Source organism: Mesoplodon densirostris, chromosome 3 (assembly GCF_025265405.1).
Source record: "Mesoplodon densirostris isolate mMesDen1 chromosome 3, mMesDen1 primary haplotype, whole genome shotgun sequence".
In the NCBI taxonomy this organism is placed as follows: domain Eukaryota; kingdom Metazoa; phylum Chordata; class Mammalia; order Artiodactyla; family Ziphiidae; genus Mesoplodon; species Mesoplodon densirostris.
Window position 1 is genome coordinate 116,475,780 of NC_082663.1, and position 18,584 is coordinate 116,494,363.

Below are 18,584 nucleotides of genomic sequence, written 5' to 3' on the forward strand. Positions count from 1 at the left end.
AAAAGGCCAGTCCTTCCTTGAGTAAGAGGGAATTTGCTCCTGTCTGACTGCCTTGAACTAGGACGTCAGTTTTTTCCTGTCTTTAGACTGAAACTGAAACATCAGCTCTCGAGTCTTGAACCTGCAGGGCTTTGGACTCAGACTGGAACAATACAATCAACTTTCCTGAGTCTCAGCCTTTCTGGCTGAAGATCTTGGGATTTGTCGGCCTTCATAATTGCATGAGCCAACTTCTTATTTTATGTATGTATGTATATGTAAAATAACATTTTAATTAAGTAATATTTAATATTAATAATATAAATTAAAATATATTTTATTGGTTCTGTTGAACCTCTACCTATATATCTCTTACTGGTTCTGTTGAACCCTGAGTCATACAATACTATAATGGTGGGTACATCCTATCATGCATATAGAACTGTACAACACAAAGGCTGAATCATGATATAAACTAGTTCATAGTATAAATATAAAGTATTTCATAATAATGTGTCAGTATGTGTTAATTACTTATAACAAATGCATCACATTCATCCAAGATGTTAATAGGGAAACTGTGTGTAAGGGAGAGGGTGGATATGGGAACTCTATACTATCTGCTCAGTTTTTTTTTTTTTTTTTTTTTTCTTTTTGCGGTATGCGGGCCTCTCACTGTTGTGGCCTCTCCCGTTGCGGAGCACAGGCTCCGGATGCGCAGGCCCAGCGGCCATGGCTCACGGGCCCAGCCGCTCCGCAGCATATGGGATCCTCCCAGACCGGGGCACGAACCCGTATCCCCTGCATCGGCAGGCGGACTCTTAACCACTGCGCCACCAGGGAGGCCCTCAGTTTTTTTATGAATCTAAAACTGTTCTAAAACGTAAAGCCCATTAATTAAAAGAAAAGAGAGTATGCAGATCTTGGTGGTATTTGAGGGAAGTAAGACTGATGTGCAGTGGATTTATGGTTGCTGCTGTGAGATGCCAGAAGCAAACTGATAGTTAATTCAGAGAGTAAGAGTGTTTAAGTAGAGGTGGCCAGGTGCAGTGCAGTGCTTCCCAGGAATTTCCAGATGAATTGGTTGGTGATGGTGGAGCTGGTAGTAGAAGTTGTGAGTTTACTATTACATGTGGGTTTGGAATCTGAACCAATTTAAAGTAAAAGTTAAAGGATTAGGTGACGTAAATGGTATTGTGTAACCCTTCAGTCTATCTGCAAGTTTGGAAATGACAGGTAGGTACCCCATCACCAAAAAGAAAAGTAGATTAAGCACACTGAATTCAGATGGTGGTGCAAAGTATTTCTTGACTTTCCCCCTGATTCACTTGCAGTATAAATAAAGTCTGCCTTGGAGGGCTGTCCAGGGGACTCCTTTCTCCCTGTGTTCTCCAGTCACTCTGCCCTTGAGTCTTTCTATCTTCATATCCTGTCGAGCCAAAGCTCAGTCCTCTCCTCAGGACCTTCATCTTCATCCAGGAGGAGGGCTGCAAATGCTACGTGGTCACTCTGAGCCTCCTCCTGGCCATCTACAGTGGGTCTTTAGATGCTGCAGTGTGGATGCCTCTTGGGACTTGGGATACTTTCAGCAAAGCCTCAGTCTCTCTACACTGTCTTATCACAGATACCCTCTTCACTAGGGAGGAGGAGGGGAGGGAAGGAAGACATGAGGATGAAAGGAAACCCTATCTTGCCACCTTAGGTAATATTATTGTTATCATTATAATTGGTATTGCTGGCACCTAGAACTGCCTGCTGCTTGACTGCTTTTCTGTCTCTGCTCCAGACCCTGGATGTCCCAACACTAAACCCTTTTTTCCTTTGAAGTAGCATGAGTGAGCCTCTGGCCAGGACATCAGCTGTTCTCCAAACCCCCTTATCTTCACACTGTGGGGCAGGGGCTGCTTATGCTGCAGGAGATGAGAAAGAAGCACCATCCAGGTGCAGTTGTGTCCACAGGAGGCAAAAAAAATGGAGAGTTTGATACCCAACATGTCCGATGTCATCTTTTAATGAGAAATACGTAAGGAAGAAGGCAGCTTTGACAGGCCCCTGCAGGGAAGGACCTGGCTGATGGCATGTGGTGTAATTATTAGGAGCATGCGCAGAACTGACTCGGCAGCTCTGACTGCTGCTGCATCTCTCATCTCCCCCTGCTCCTGCCATTTCTGCCCCATTCCCAGGCTGAAGGTTAGCCCCCTTCATGAGCAGAGGTCTGGCCAAAGGGCTGGGGCCAGCCCGCCCTTCCAGCATCCCATTTAGACACACCAACCTTGCACATCAAAGGAAGATGAGCAATTTCACTTTCTGCCCTGAAGGTCAAAATAAACAGACGTTGTAATGCTAGCCCTTAGGGAGAGAGGGCAGAATCAGGAGCCTTTTAATCCAATTCCTCCATATCAACATTTCAGATCCAGAGGGTTGGATGCCTTTGTTCATAAAAGGTCACAAGAAGAGCATGTTGACTCCAGTAAGCAGTCTCCTGGGTCAGACCATTCCGGAAGGGTCTGTCTTTGGAGCCATACCACACAATGACAAGAAACACAGAAAGGGCATAGAGTTCTCACAGCTCAAAATTATTTGTCTAATTATCCAGTGCCCACTGTGCTCCGCAAGAATGGGTTCTGAGCTCTGGTCCTGTTTCTGTCTTATACCTCGTAGGTGAGTCTGCTCTCTGGGGCCTCAGTTTCCTCATTCTGCAAAGTATGGGGATGGACTGCACCAGAACAACCACCTACAACTCTGGGTCCACTTTGGAAGAACCTGGCAAGCTTTTTTTTTTTTTTAATTGGAGTATAGTTGATTTACAATGTTGTGCTGGTTTCAGGTGTACAACAAAGTGAATCTGTTATACATATACATATATCCACTCTTTTTTAGATACTTTTCCCATTTAGGCCACCTCAGAATATTGAGTAGAGTTCCCTATGCTATACAGTAAGTCCTTGTTAGTTAATCTATTTTATACATAGCTGTGTATATATGTCAATCCCAGTCTTCCAATTTATTCTTCCCCCCCTCACCCCCTGGTAACCATAAGTTTATTTTCTACATCTGTAACTCTGTTTTGTAGACAAATTCATTTGTACCCCCTTTTTTTAGATTCCACATATAAGTGATATCATATATTTGTCTTTCTCTCTCTGACTTACTTCACTCAGTATGACAATCTCTAGGTCCATCCATGTTGCTGCATATGGCATTATTTCGTTCTTTTTTATGGCTGAGTAATATTCCATTGTATGTATGTACCTCATCTTCTTTATCCATTCCTCTCTTGATGGACATTTAGTTGCTTCCATGTCCTGGCTATTGTAAATAGTGCTGCAGTGAACATTGGGGTGCATGTATCTTTTCTAATTATGGTTTTCTCCAGATATATGAGTGGGCTTTTTATTTTTGGCTTAATGAATGCAGATTCCTGGGTCCAGTGCCAGGCTTGCTATGTAAAGATGTCTAGGGCTGTGGCCTAGACCCTTGCACATTTAATAAGCTTCCCTGGAGATGCTGAGGCAGCCAGCTGGGTACTCAGAAAAAAACATTCTTGGAAGCCACTGAACTAAATGATCCTTAAGGGCTCTTTCTCAGATGATTATTTTTAAAATATTTAACTATATTTTAATAACATAAAATATAGGCACTTTTCAGAAAAGTGGAGAAAATAGAATTTTTCAATGATAATCATTCTACCAGGCAGAGATCTCTATGTCATTATTTGTCCTTATACAGAGTTTTCTGGGTTTTTCACTTTTGTTGGTTTGCATAATTATAACCACACTACAGATACAAATCTGCATCTTGCTTTTTCTTTTAACATTGCCTTATAAACATTTTCCCGTGTTTTATCTGTGTTTTGTAACTAACATTTTAAAAAGTAAATGACATAATCTGAGAGCATGGTCCCTGGCTTACTTTCTCACTCCCTTCTACTGGGGATTTTCGGCTCCATGAATTTGAATCACTTGCTCTGTTGCAGAGCTCCTCCTCTGAGGGATATGAGAGCACTGGGTGGGCTGTCTACCCTCCTTCCCTGGCTTGGCAGAAACCTGACAACCCATGTTCTGCCCACAAAGTGCCCTACTTTGGCATTTGTGCCAGATGAGGACCAATTCACTGAGTCAGATGCTGCTAAGTGAAACCAGCATGGATGCCTCTCCATTGCTCTGTGACTCCTCTCCTGAAAATCCTGTATCATTGCTGCTGATGGAACAAATTAATGGAGAAACTGATGGATCTGACCCAGAAAACATCACCTGATCACTCCCAGTCAGTTTTCATTTGCTGTGGTTTGTTTGAGCACTTAGGGGCTGCAGTGAACTTCAGTCTTAATTGGTGAAATCTCAGGTTTGGGAAGCTCATTCATCGACCCAATCATGCGCCCCCTCAGACTAAGTAACAAGCAGAAAACTCAGGGCTAGGCTTTGGGCAGAGAGGATGCTTAATATCTGGTGGCTCAGGGCATCACTACTCTCAGTAAGGTTCTCTTCATAGACGCCAGAAGCCAGAGAATCCAGCTACACCACACGTTATTCAAGCAGGAAGCTGAGACTTTTCCTGGGGAAGGGACCTATTTAGGGTCTCACAGTGAGTATGTGGCAGCCTGTAACCAGGATTGGCTTCCTGCTCTTGACACCAGGCTGAGGTGCTGATACAAGGTGTCTGTGCCTGCTCCTCCTTCAGGATGTCCCAAGAGCTCAGGTTGGCTTTGTCACTCCACCATATTCCCCAACCAACTACTTTGCCTCGAGCCCATGTCAGTATAATGTCCTTATGGTCCTTGCCTTCCTTTCTTTGCTGCTTCTTTGCTTCTTCTTCTTTCTTTGCTTCTTCCCTCCCTCTCTCCCTCCCTCCCTTCCTCTTTTCCTTCCACAAAGTTTTTTGAACGTTAAGCAAATGTCAAGTACTGTACTGGAGATTCTGTAGGTTCACCAACTATTGGGAGTGACAGACTGGTTCACCTGTATGGCAGTTTCACCCCCAGTGTGATAAATACTGTGATGGGGCTGTGGAAGCATAGGGAAGGGCACTGATCCCAGACTTTAGAGGGGAGGGGCTTCCTGGAGCAGGTGACCTCTAAGTCAAATCCTGAAGACTGAGTGGGAATGAGCAGAGAGAAGTGTGGGAATGAGCAGAGAGAAGTGTGAGGATGATCATTCACTCTTGGGGCTATGTGTGAGAAAGCACATGACCCACGTGAGGGACTGCAAGTCATTCTGCATTTCGGGCCCACAGGGTTTGGAGTGATGGAACATGACCTTCTGTGCGAGTGGTGTGCCATATGCCACTGGTGGAGCCTTGTAAGCAGTAGGTTTCCACTCCAACAGGGGAGAGCTATGGCTCTGTGTGATTGGGGAAGCGGGGGGGGGGGTCTACCTGAGTCCTGAGAGGGAAGGAAGTCTCCTTTGGTTGAATAACACTGAAGGCTTCTGTAAAGTGCAGAGGTGACCAGGAAGAGGCTATCATATTCAGCAGTTCTCACTGGCTGACCTTGCCGCTCTTCCTGTGCTTGATTAGGTGGGCCCCCAGCCAGGCACTGAAGTGGTAGAACCTAGGAGTGATGGGCTTTGTGGGAAAGAATCAGATACTTCTGGAGGAGAACTTGCCCAGGTGGGACACCACTGTGAAGGTCCCCGGGCAGCTGGGCAGGGAGTCAGCACGAGCAGAAGACGCCCGCAGCAAGGACTGGCTGAGAAAGAGAGCTGAGAGGACCAGCTTTGCCTTGTCCTGTATCAGCTCTATCCTGAAAGCTGAGAGCATCCTTAACTCTGGGCTCAGAGCATCTAGTTTGTTTAAAAGCCAGTGCCATGGGTTTTCTTTCTCATAGCATCTAATTTATTAAAACTCAAGCACCCATGGACAAGTCTTTGTTTGTTTGTTTTATCAAGACAAATGGTGGTCTAAGCCTTTTATAGGAGTAATCTTCTACTTGAGGAGTTTGGATTTCAGTCTTTATAAAATCATCTTCACTTGAGGCATGGGCTAATCCTGGATGATCTCAGCTCTCACTGCCCTCCAAAAGTCAGATCACTGGACATTATCTATTAGTTTTTGCTTTTAAATCTACATTTGTTACTAGGCATCTCATAGAGTCATTTCATAGGCATGCAGTCCAGCTGGTGTCTGTTCTCAGGATAACTTGGGAACAGTTAAGAGACAGGCAGCGCAGAATAAACAGGACGAAGAGAAGAGACCTGCAGTTACTAAGTGGCTCTTTCACGAATTTTATTTAATCTTCCCCACAAGTCTGGGAGATAGGTTTATTTGTCCAATTTTCTGGTAGCGAAACTGACATTCAGAAGGGGCTAATGTAGCCTGAGGAGCTGGGGTGAGCAGAAAGCTAAGATGAGCCCACTGAACCTTGCCCTTGTATAAAATAATTCCTTTCCCTTGAATGTAGACAGAACCTGTGGATGTGATGGGTCAGAACTGTCCTAATTAGGTTATGTTATATGGCAAAAGGACTGTGCATATGTAATTAAGATTACTTATCAGTTGACTTTGAGTTAATCAGAAGGGAAAACATGCAGGGGGGCCTGACAAATCACATGACCCTTTAAATCTGTGTGGAGAGGTCAGAGACAGAGAAAGTCAGAGATTGGAAGAATGAGAGAGGCTAGACATGAAGGACACTCTCCACTGCTGGCTGTGAAGTTGGAGAAGGCCATGTGAGAAGGAACACAGGTAACCTTAGGGGTTGACACATTCCCAGCCGACAGCCAACAATAGAATGGGGCCTCCATCCTACAGCCTCAAGGAACTGAATTCTGCCAACAATCACTTGCGCTTGAAAGCCCTGAGCCCCAGAAAAGAACTCAACTCAGCTGACGCCTGGACTGCCACCTTGTGAAGCTTTGATCAGAGAACCCAGCTCAGCTGTGTCTGGACTCCTGGCCTACAGAAGCCAGGAGATAATAAACAGCTGTTGTTTAAAACCACTTAGCTTGTGTTAATTGGTTGCACAGCCATAGAAAACGAATAGAGAAGGTGATGGACCAGAATTTAAAGCCAAGGCTGTTAGGACTAAGGCCGGGCTTGTCCCACTGCAGCAGCTACCTCGTCTGCCCTCTACTCCATCGTGGGGAGAAAGTGAGAAGGGCTTACTGGACAATTAAACTCTACAAGTGTTCACTGAGAGGCTTTAGGTGCATAGCCCTGGATTAGGCAGTGGGTTTATAAGATGATTAAGACTCAACAGCATCCCTCAAGGGGCTCACTGTGTAGTGAAAGACAAACAAGAGGCAGATGGTGGAAGTGATGTGGGAGAGCCTATGGCAGACAAGCAGCAATGCACTGTGAGAGTTGGACTCAGAGAAGGCTCCAAAGGAAAGGACGCTTTGAGCTTGGACTTGAAGACTGTGTTGGAGGCCACAGCAGACAAAGTGAGAAGTGCATATGTGAAACATGTCAAAGCCAACTACACACCGAGTGAAACAAAGCAGAAAGGTGAGTTTATCACGAGGGTTTCAATCCACAAGCCAGGAAACTCAAGGCTGCAAGAGGCAATGAGTTCTGAATTGTTCACAGACTAAGGGATTTTCAAGGGGTAAATGCCAAAGTTTTTGCTTTTTCAGCTGATTGGTCACCTGGTGGTCTTCTTCCTTATTTGCATCAGGTACCTGAGTCAGGGGAACAAGGAAGTCCAGAGATGGTGTGAACAGACTTGGCGTTTGGGGATTGGCTGGCATCCTCTGCTGATCTCTGAGAAGAGCTGTAAATTCCTACAACTTATGTTAGGTAAGGTTAAGTTTCATTTTCTTTTCTTTATTTTTTGCGGTACGCGGGCCTCTCACTGTTGTGGCCTTTCCCGTCACGGAGCACAGGCTCCGGATGCGCAGGCTCAGCGGCCATGGCTCACGGGCCCAGCTGCTCCGCGGCATGTGGGCTCTTCCCAGACCGGGGCACGAACCCGCGTCCCCTGCATCGGCAGGCAGACTCTCAACCACTGCGCCACCAGGGAAGCCCAAGTTTCATTTTCTTAATGTGCCTGCGTTGGTCTACTGCATTTTGTCCCTGACATAGTGACTCCATTTTAGTTTGGTTCTACAAAGGGTGACAAGATGGGCAAAAGCAGAGACAGGACACACAATCTATATAAATTCTAATAAGCAGTCTGTGGTATCTGGACCATCAGGTGCATGCAGGGCAGGTGGGAGCTGTAGCTGGGAGTGTGGGTTAGACCAGAGAGGGGCCTTTCATCCTGTGATACAGCGTTCTGGCCATTTCCTCTAGGCGGTTAGAATAATTTCTCTGTTCTGCCAGCCCTGCCTGCCCAGAGGTCTCATAAAAATCAAAAGGCAATTTACTAGATGACATTCTAGACTGCCTTAATATGCATTAAATATCAAAATCTACGACCTCAAATGGCTGCCATTTCTTTGGTCAACTCCTTTTCACTTAATTTAATCTGGGATTCATTCCACAAACATTTCCTGTGCAGCAACTCTTCCTGGACACTGTGTGGGCCCGGGGGCACAGCAGGGAACCACAAGAGGCCCTCCCCTCAGGGAGCTGCACTGACCAAGCCTGTGGCGGGGTGAGGGAGGAGTGACAGTCCAGAAGGAGAAGGGAATTTGGTTCCTGGGAAGTGAGGGAAGGAAGAGGCCAGAAAGCATCAAAGGCTTCCTTTTCCAAAACACTCTGGAATTCTCTGTGCTCCGAGAACCTGTTGCTTCTGAGGAATAGCTGTCAAGCTTCAGCTGCAAAGTTTATACAGGTTACCAGAACCAGTTCAGAGCTGGCGACTGCGTGCAGCCTCATTGGATGCTCAGGGCTGAATTACCATGAATTATTTGCCTTAATTGCATAATGGCTTCTTTTCTTTGTTAAAATTTGACATAATGATATCATAGGCAACAAAATATTTCAAGGGGCATTTTGGAAAGGATTATATATATATTTTTCCTACAGCAGATTTCTCTTTCCTAGTCTCAAGTTTAAAGTTTTTCAGTCTGTTGTAAAAGGAATAAAAAATTGGGGTAGGTGGATAGAATCGTTTTGTTTCCTGACTGTAGTGGTGGTGGTTTCATGAGTGTCTTAGCTCAGGCTGCCATAACAAAATGCCATGGATTGGGCAGCTTAAACAACAGAAATTTACTTTCTCACAGTTCTGGAAGCTGGAAGTCTGAGATCAGGGTGCCAGTACGGTCAGGTTCTGGTGTGTGCTCTCTTCCTGGCTTGTAGACGGTCACCTTCCCACTGTGTGCTTGCATGTCAGAGGGAGAGAGAGGAAGAGAGAGAGGCAGAGACACAGAGAGTGGCAGACGGAGGCAGAGAGACAGACCAAGACAGAGAGACAGAGACAGAGAGAGACAGAGACACACAGAGAGAGACAGAGACACAGAGAGAGACACAGAGAGAGACAGCTAGAGAGAAAGAGAGGGACTGAGACAGAGAGATACAGAGAGACAGAGAGAGAGAGAGAGACAAGTAGAGCAAATAGAGACATATAGAGACAGAGACAGAGAGGTACAAAGAGAGAGAGACAGAGAGAGAGATGAAGAGAAAGACAGAAGGAAAAAGAGAGCTCTGCTGTCTCTTTCTTTTCTTATAAGGAGAATAAGCTTATTGTGTCAGGTTTCATTTAACCTCAATTATCTCCTTGTAGGCCTCATCTCCAAATACAGTCACATTGAGGGGTTAGGGCTTCAACATATGAATTTTGGGTGGACACAATTCAGTCCATAGCAGTCGCTGTATATATCTGTCAAAACTCATCAATTTCTGTGCTTTAATTAAGTACAGTTTATTGTAGATAAACGAAACCTCCATAAAGTTGTTTTTAAATGTATATATAGAAGAAGAAGCTGGAAACAACTAGAACGTGGCCTTTTAGATTTAATACAGACCGTAAATGTCAAGTTAGTCCTTGCTCTAGGATTGAATGACTGAGTCGCTTGCTATTCAGGAGAATTGGAGCAGGAGCCCCCCACTTCCCCAAACCACCATCCCCTTGGCTTACACCTGCCCCTCTGTGACAGAGGACAGGACTGGATGCTGCCTTTGGGCCCACTGAGCACAAGCTGGTTCCTCCTCTTCCTCAGGCAGCGTTGGGCACTGGTAACCCCCTGCACCTCACTTGGCTTGGGGGCTCTCAGAACCCAGATGAAAGACTGACCTGCCCCTGCTTTTGAGGAGCAGGTCCATTGTCCACCTATCTTTGAGCATAAGGTATTTCCAAAGGGCCCTGGAAGAGCTGTGCAGTGGATGAAGGGTCTCAACCAGTGCTGTCCCCACTACACCACGACACCCACCAAGGCTGGTCCCTTCTAGAGGGCATCATGCTCCAGCATTTTCTGCCCTTTCTGGATCCCCTCATGACACATGCTCTCTGTCTCAGGATCTGCAGACTCAGTGTTCAGATAATGTACTGGTGGATGGTAGTGGCTTGCATGACCCAGGGTTGCCTCTGAAGGTAACAGAAGCATTCTGGAGACAGCGTCTGAACCCCAAAGAGACTTGATGCTTTTTTTCTACCCCTGTCTGAACTCTAGCCCATCTCCCCTACCATGTCAGGGGGATTCTTCTAAAATGCTAAATGGATCACATCACTTGGCTGATTATAGTCCTTCATTATTCATTCCTTTATCCTTCCAGAAATTATATATCAAGTTTCTGCTGTTTCTCAGCATTGGGCATACAGGAGTGAATAAGACATAGTTCCTACCCTCTAGAAAATCACTGTCTAGCAAAGGCAGATAGACTTGTGAATAGATAAATGTCACAAAGGGCTGTAGGTGGTTTGAAAGAACTGAATATGGGATTTAGCAGAGCCCAAAGGAGGGACATGTCATTTCTTCCTGGGAAGCAAGAGGGTGTCAAGTAAGGAAAGCTTCAAAGAAAAAGTGACCCCGAGCAAGGTTTTGAAATGAGAGAGTCAAGACATTTCTAAAGAGGAAACTGCATGGAGCAAAGGCATGAAGCAGTGTAGACATACTTATCCCCATTTTACTTACAAACGTTGAGGCTCAGACAGGTTAAAAGTTTGCTTATAACTGTACTGTTCAAATTGCTGGAAAGAGCTTCTACCACATATTGTTATAGGGGCTAGACGAATTCAAATGCAAGTACAGGGTTCTCTCCACCACTTAACACTGCAACTCATCTTTTCAAGTTAACAATTCTATCAAGCATCCCTACTATGCACAAGGCACATTGGGGAACATGGAAATGAGCTCTGCAATGCTTCCCTCAGAATATAAATGTTATATAGGAAAGGACATGATACACAGGCATAAATAATTATGTGGTCCTGTCAACTTTGTAATTTTATCTTGAAAAAAAAATCATTGTTTTCTTTTGCTTGTTTTATTTTCCTGATGCCAAAGTGCAAACATTACAACAAAACAAAAGTATTATTGACCTGGTACTTAGCACTTGACCAAGGTTTCGATTAATATGTTCTTATGAACAAAATAAAATGAGCTCTGACCCAAAGGCAATTGGGAACTGTTCTATTTGTACTCACACTTAGGCCATGTAACATGAGTTGTCATTCTAAGAAAGGTCAGTCTTTGTAGTTAAGCTGTTGGGTCTGCCATGTAGACTCCTTATCCTATCTCCTAGACGGACCTCTGAATCCATAAATGAGAATCAATACTCAATCTACTTTAATGCCGAGAAGCGTTTCACATGGATGCTTGAACATCTATTTCTGGCTGTCAGAGGTAAAAGCAATGATTAGATCCAGATAGATAATGTCACCATCCCCCACATGACACTTGGGTGTTAAGTGAAGGTGAATCATGTCACCTCAACTCAAGTCTTTACGTTCCCCTAGGCCCTCCTGGCCTGGGCCAATGGCATCCAGGATTAATGATGTCCTGGACCATAGCACAAGAAACTTGAACATCACTTCTCTGTATGGGAGAGAGGGCAGGAGCCTGGGAATGATTCTTGCTTACTGAAGCTCACCCAAAAGTGCCACCCTCATCCAAATCCCCAAGTAACCAACAAGACTTCTGGAAGCCCTTCCTGACCCAACAAGGGATTTAGGTCCCAAATTCCAAAAATATCTGCATATAAAACATGGGGCATCAAGGGTAGATTCTGTTAGATTTTTTTCAGGGCCAAGAGGTCCAGGAACACTGCCTGCCCATAATGTATTACTTTCCGTATGAATCCCCAAGAGAAGTAATGTATAGGACAAAGATAAAAGACAGGCTCAGTTTAGTGTTAGCTAGGCCTTTGACCCTAAACCCCAATATAAGAATGACAGTAAATTAGACTGGGCCACATTAGTTGTGCCCACTCTCTAACCCTGGGCCTGTGGCAGACATCACTAATCAATAATGGTACTCTACTATAGCTCCCACACTTAGCCTCAGACTTCTTTTCAATAGAAAGTTTCAAGAAGCCATTCCTAATTCATAAAATTAGTACAAAGATTAAGCCCTTTTGCTTTTTTTTTTTTTTTTTTTTAATTTGGACCAGAAGATGAGTGAAACTGCTTTGTACCGTCCCTGTCTTGCTGCTTCCTGCTAGGATCTCCTGCTGTTCTAAGCTTGGCTGCATACCCACAGATTTCATGCTATTAAGAAAGATGTCACATTCTTGGATTTGGGTCACTAAAGCCCTGCCATGTATCTCCTCTCCTTCCTTAACTCCTACCAGCCAATGATAAGAGAGCATTGTTTTCTATTGACCTTCCTCCATTTGTGTTTTTCCCTCATTCTGAGTTGAGTCACAGCCCTCTGCTTGGGTTGTAATTTTTGGGTCCTCTCCCTGCCAGCTCATATTCTCTAATGGTTTTCATAAAAATCATACCTTGGAAAGTTTAAACAAAGTCATTTAAACTTTCTCATTCATTGTTAATAACACAGAGAGTCTTATGTGCCAAATGAGCTGGTACCTCTGACTCCAGTGTCTCTTAATTTATAACTGAAAATGCTGTCACCCACTGTCTCGGGGGTGTTTTATGTCCCACCGTCTCATGTTGTCTCTGAGGCTCTTCTTAAATAGTATTACTCTCAGTGAAGCCTGAAACCTTCCTGCCTCTTTTATAAAACTTTCTCTGCTTGATCTTATCTTCCCTTGGCTTCCCAGGCTGGGCCTAAATCTCCCTGTAGTTCCCTTGCACAAAGTCAGGGGAAGATGCTAGTGCATAGGCATAAGTGGCCTCAGTTACTCATAAGCCCAAAGGCTCTTAAGAATTGCTAATTTCGGGCCTCCCTGGTGGCGCAAGTGGTTGAGAGTCCGCCTGCCGATGCAGGGGATACGGGTTCGTGCCCCGGTCTAGGAGGATCCCATATGCCGCGGAGCGGCTGGGCCCATGAGCCATGGCCGCTGAGCCTGTGCGTCCGGAGCCTGCGCGTCCGGAGCCTGTGCTCCGCAACGGGGGAGGCCACAACAGTGAGAGGCCCGCATACCGCAAAAAAAAAAAAAAAAAAAAAGAATTGCTAATTTCTTAGTTTCTTAATAATTTCTGCTTCCTTTAGAGGATGGAATTCAAATCTGTGTTTCCCTCTAACTCCATTGATTTCGCTCTCAGGGAGGTATTAATCTGATTGGTCAGATTCCAATAAGTGACAAGTCTTAAGGGCATAAACAAGCCCTAGTGGAAAGACACATTCTCTTTGATTTCATCCCCCTTTTAGCTGGTGAATGTCTATTTTGCCTGATAATAATAAGATGCTCAAGACTGGGGTGCGGGAGCAGTGGTAGGTGGGGAATAGGCAGAATGTCCTCATGGCTTCTTTTATCTAAAATTACTTAAGTTCAACTCAGTCCTCACAAATGTCCAGAGACAAAAAGTATCCTCACTGTCCTTTATCAGGACTGTTAAAATAACTCTTCAGAAGTCTCTAATTCTCCAGCCTTGTCTTCTTCTGATCCATCCCGCATCCTGAAGCCATCATGATTTTATGAAATGTGAATCTGATCATATCTCTGCTCTTGGAAAGAGGAAACACATTCAGAGCTCGGGACAAGGATCAGAAAGTGATCTTGCTTAAGGAAGAGTGGCCCCTGCATGCCCACAAGTCATGGCTTATTAGAGAATTCAGGTTCTGATAAAGGGCCACATATACCTCAGCCTCTCCAGGGAAGGCTATTATGGTGAGAAGAAAAATGAAAAGGAACTACAAAACAATTTTTAAAAATTTAAAAATCGAAGGGTTTTGCAAAATAGGCAAAACCTTGTAGGATGCTACATTCTGATTTTTTTTTTTATTAAGTGCATATGGGTTCTCCTCCCAAGCAGAGAATTCTGGGTCTACTTTTTTTTTTTTTTTTTTTTTTTTTAATTTTGGCTGTGCTGGGTCTCCGTTTCTGCACGAGGGCCCTCTCCAGTTGCGGCGAGCAGGGGCCACTCCTCATCGCAGTGCGCGGGCCTCTCACTGTCACGGCTTCTCCCGTTGCGGAGCACAGGCTCCAGATGCGCAGGCTCAGTAGTTGCGGCCCACGGGCCCAGCCGCTCCACGGCATGTGGGATCCTCCAAGACCAGGGCTCGAACCCGTGTCCCCTGCACTGGCAGGCAGACCTCCAACCACTGCACCACCAGGGAAGCCCCTGGGTCTACTTTTATATAGGATTATGGGGCTGTAGGCCCCAGCAGTGCAGGCTGGCCTGTTCCCATTTCTGGGTGAAGCCAAAAGCACAGCTTGGCTGCCCTTTTTCCCATTCCAGGACTCTGGGCCTGATTAAGAAGCAACTCAGAGGTACCCAGGTGGGAAGGAGCCCCTGTTCCTTAGCAGTTCAATTGGAAGCAGTCGCAGCCAGCTGTCAGGACTGAGGCAGGAGAAGCCAAAGCGGGGAGCTGAGGTCAGGTGTAGGGGGGTGTGGCCAGTGTCAGACTTGGGAGGGTGAAATGAGGCCAAGCTGGGGCAGGGAGGGTGGAGGGGTCTGGAGTCTGAGGCTGGGTCAGCTCTACAGGAGACATCTAATCTGAGCAGTGTGTGAAAATTGGAATTTGGAGTCGGATTCGAGGGCAAACAGAGCTTGTTAGAATGGCAGGACCCACCTTCAGATCAAATCCTTAGCCATCTGGGAAAAAAAAATCACTTCTGGGGATAAGAGACCAGAGAGGCCAAGCCTGTCTACAATCTCCCCACTGTTCTGAGAGTTTCTACCACCTCTGGTCTTAAAGGCACAGTCATCCAAAACTAGTGTCTGCTATAGGTTGAGGTGCCAGCCCCCATTATGCAATCAAGACATCAGTGTTGTTTGGGGAACCCAGGGTTGTCCACATCTTAGCGGAGGAAGAAAACCTGTGATCATTACCTTGTTGTGTGGGGCTGACTATTCATTAGTTTGTGGTACAGGCATAAGCTGGACAGCCCAGCCCTTCTTTGGGTCATAGGCATATATATTGGCAAGTGCCTTTTATTTCAAAACATTTTAAATTTTCTGTGATGAATTTTGAAATAGTTGTTCGTCCTGAGGCATTGTAAAGCTAAAACTGAAAGCCACAAACATGGTAGCTTTGCTATGGACCAGTGCCACATGCCATCTCTTACCTTCCTCCTGTCCTCTGTAAGTACTTACTGAGCACCTCTCTGTGCCAGGATGCCCTTCCCCCAGTGGAGCACACACTCTAAGCTTCTCAAAACACACTGGCAATCTCTGCTCAGTCTCCCAACTCTCCAAAGACCTAGAGTGCTGACTGATTTTTTCATACTCATTTTCTAAGTTAAGAACAAAAGCCATAAAATGGGCTTATTCTTTTTTAAGTCAAAACAGTGGTCAAAAAGAAGATAAACCATCTGCATAACTCAGGAATGCTGGATAAGTGTAATGTTTATGTTAGGATTTTTTTTTTTTTTCTCTCCATGATGTCTCTTTGCCTGGAGGAGAACTTTCAAACAACTCTCACATTAAATTATGTGTAATTCAACAGGAAAAAGTGGTGGGCAGTCTAGCCTCCCACTGAGTGCTCTGACTCATCATTTTAATGGCCTTGATTTGCAATGCCCTGTACCTGACCTTGAACATCATAGAAGGGATGCTCTGATCAGTCAGTGTTTGCAGCCTAACCTTGGAACCATCAGGTGATCATACAGGAAATCCCCATTTCTGATGCTGGGACTGTCGAGGGTGTTGATTAAAGGAATAACTGTCTTCATTTTGTGCAAATATCCTCCCTGAAATATCCATTCCTAGCCCTGTGCCATCATCGCCTGCAAGGAGCATCATGAGGCTGAGGCCAGGTGCTACTCAACCCTGCTTGCCTCCTTGATCTTCACTGAGTCCTCACTGCGTGCTGAGTGCAGCCTCATTCAGGCCAGCAATCATCCCCTCTGAAAACCACCTGCAGCCCCACACTAGTGGTTTTTTGCTGGGAGGCAGCTGGTACACTGGGAAGAGTAGTTTTTGGCAACAGAATCACTCAGAATGGAATCCTACTGCTGATATACTTGCTAGATGTGTGGCTTTAGACACAAGACCCTCATCACTGAACCTGCTGCTTTGTTAGAAAGAAGAAATGAGGTGACAAAAAGAACGCCCCTATCCTAAAACGGAATTTGAAAACCATGAATGTGCATAACGGTATCTCTGTGGATAAAAAGAACAGGGCCCTGTCCTGCGCAGCCTCTTTGCTTCCTTCTTTTCTCCACTAGCACTTCCTGAGCGCCTCTCTGTGCCAAAAACTGAGCTAAATGCTAAGGGTGTAGCCATCACCAAGAAAAACATGACCTTTACCCCAGAGCTGATACCTGGAGGCAAGTGTCTCACAAATCATTCTGCCCCTCCCTTGTTTTTTGTTTTTTTTCCTCCCTTGTTTTGGTCTTCGGCAGCCAAAGAGAGAGCAAGAATCATTGTTCTTTTCTCTGTAATTAGTACAGTGTTCCCAGTAGGAGTTCAATAAAATGTTCCTCACTTAACTAACTAGCAAAACTCCACTTCCAGGCGGGATTTTTCAGAACAGCCTACGGTGGCAAAAGTGGCATATTGAAAATGACCTCTCACACTTTGAGCTCTAGGTCGAGACCGAAAAGGGAAAAAGAAGAAAAGTATTTGCCCTTCTATAGTTGGCTGGGTGAGGCAGTGGGTCCCACAGAGTAATCCAGGCAAACTCATATAAACAGGTCACCCACCACCAGTGGGGAGGGACACAGACGCAAAGACAAATGTAGCTTTGCTGGGTCTCACTAACACCGTATGTTTACTTTGCCCATTTTACTACTATAAGAAGCAACCAGGGCTTCCCTGGTGGCGCAGTGGTTGAGGGTCCGCCTGCCGGTGCAGGGGACACGGGTTCGTGCCCCGATCCCGGAAGATCCCACATGCCGCGGAGTGGCTGGGCCCGCGAGCCATGGCCGCGGAGCCTGTGTGTCCGGAGCCTGTGCTCCGCAACGGGAGAGGCCACAGCAGTGAGAGGCCCGCGTACAGCAAAAAAAAAAAAAAAAAAAAAAAAAAAGAAGCAACCAGATAAGGGTGTTGGAGGAAAAAAAGTAAATAAGCACATAAAATGTATTTGTTACTCAGCGTGGCATAATGTAGGTGATTTTAACAGCAGGCAAAAATAAGCTCCTTCAGTAAATTAATTCGATTGTGGTGACAAAGCACCCTGAAGTCTGAGAGGCTGCCCCTGGCAAAGCCTCGGTTCCTTGGCAGCAGTGCTGAAACCCTACGTTACGTAATTAAAACAGGGGAAGCTCCTTTCTGGGAGAACGAGCCAGGAAAACCAAATAAAACAGCAGCTTCTTAAAATGAATTTTGTTTTCCTTACTCTTCAAGAAAACACTGATCAAATGAGCAGAATAAGTTAGTTTTGTTTCTAAAATAAGAAGGCTGATGTCTCTGACAGTGGAAGTTATGCCTCAGGCCCTTTTCTAAGGCAGCTCTTATATCTCCTCCTGTCACAGACCCCCAACCAAGCCCCTCCTCACCATAAAACCAGTGCAGCAAAAACCACACCAGACTGACTATCAGAAATGTGATGCTAAGGAAAATCGGGAAAACCAAATAGGAAGAAATCAGATAGTTTCTAGCTACATTTGTTTTTCTTATTTATAATCTTTTTTCTAATTTATAATTTTCTAATTTCTAATTTATGTTTTTCTAATTTATAAATCTCATCCATGTGGACATACACATCACACAGTTTATTTCAGTCTTGTTGAAAATGTTAGACAATTATTTAGTAAATGAAAGCTAAATAAACTGTGTGACTGGTGTACCCACTGTGGCCCAGGGCTGGGGCGATTCCAGCAGAGCCGTGCTTACATTCCTCAGTAGCCTCTCCTCACCGGAAGCAGGCCTCCAATATCTGGCCCTTGCCCACCTCTCCAGCCTCATCCTCATTCTGCTCATTTTGAACTGATCTCGCTCAGCTGTTTCCTAGCCCCATGCTTTGTACCAACCCTCCTCTCTGCTAGAATGTCTCCTCCCTTCTCCATCTCCTCCTCCCTGGTGCAACTGAAAAATCCCCACACATCCCTCAGACCTGGCTGCAGAGTTTCTCTTCTAGGAATCCTCCCATGACTGTCCTCCCCTTCCTGACAGCCAGCCTGGCCCAACTTTCTCCCCAGGGCCTTGCCCACACCTGGCATGGCTCTCTTTACAGGCATGACCTTAGCTTATCGATTTGCTTGTAGTTGGTTTACCTGTCTATCACTACTCCTGAACTCAGCTCCTCAAGGGCAGGGGCTATGTTAACACGGGTTTC

At 45.3% G+C, this 18,584-nt stretch overlaps 1 long non-coding RNA gene across 1 annotated transcript in view; it reads left to right on the forward strand.

Annotated features, from left to right (window-relative positions):
* The first annotated feature begins 7,685 nt into the window (after window positions 1-7,685).
* The window catches only part of LOC132485440 (uncharacterized), a 55,882-nt gene continuing 44,983 nt past the window's right edge, over window positions 7,686-18,584 (forward strand). Inside the window, exon 1 of the long non-coding RNA XR_009531412.1 lies at window positions 7,686-7,713. This is a non-coding gene — a long non-coding RNA (uncharacterized LOC132485440). The remainder of the gene's footprint in view (window positions 7,714-18,584) is intronic.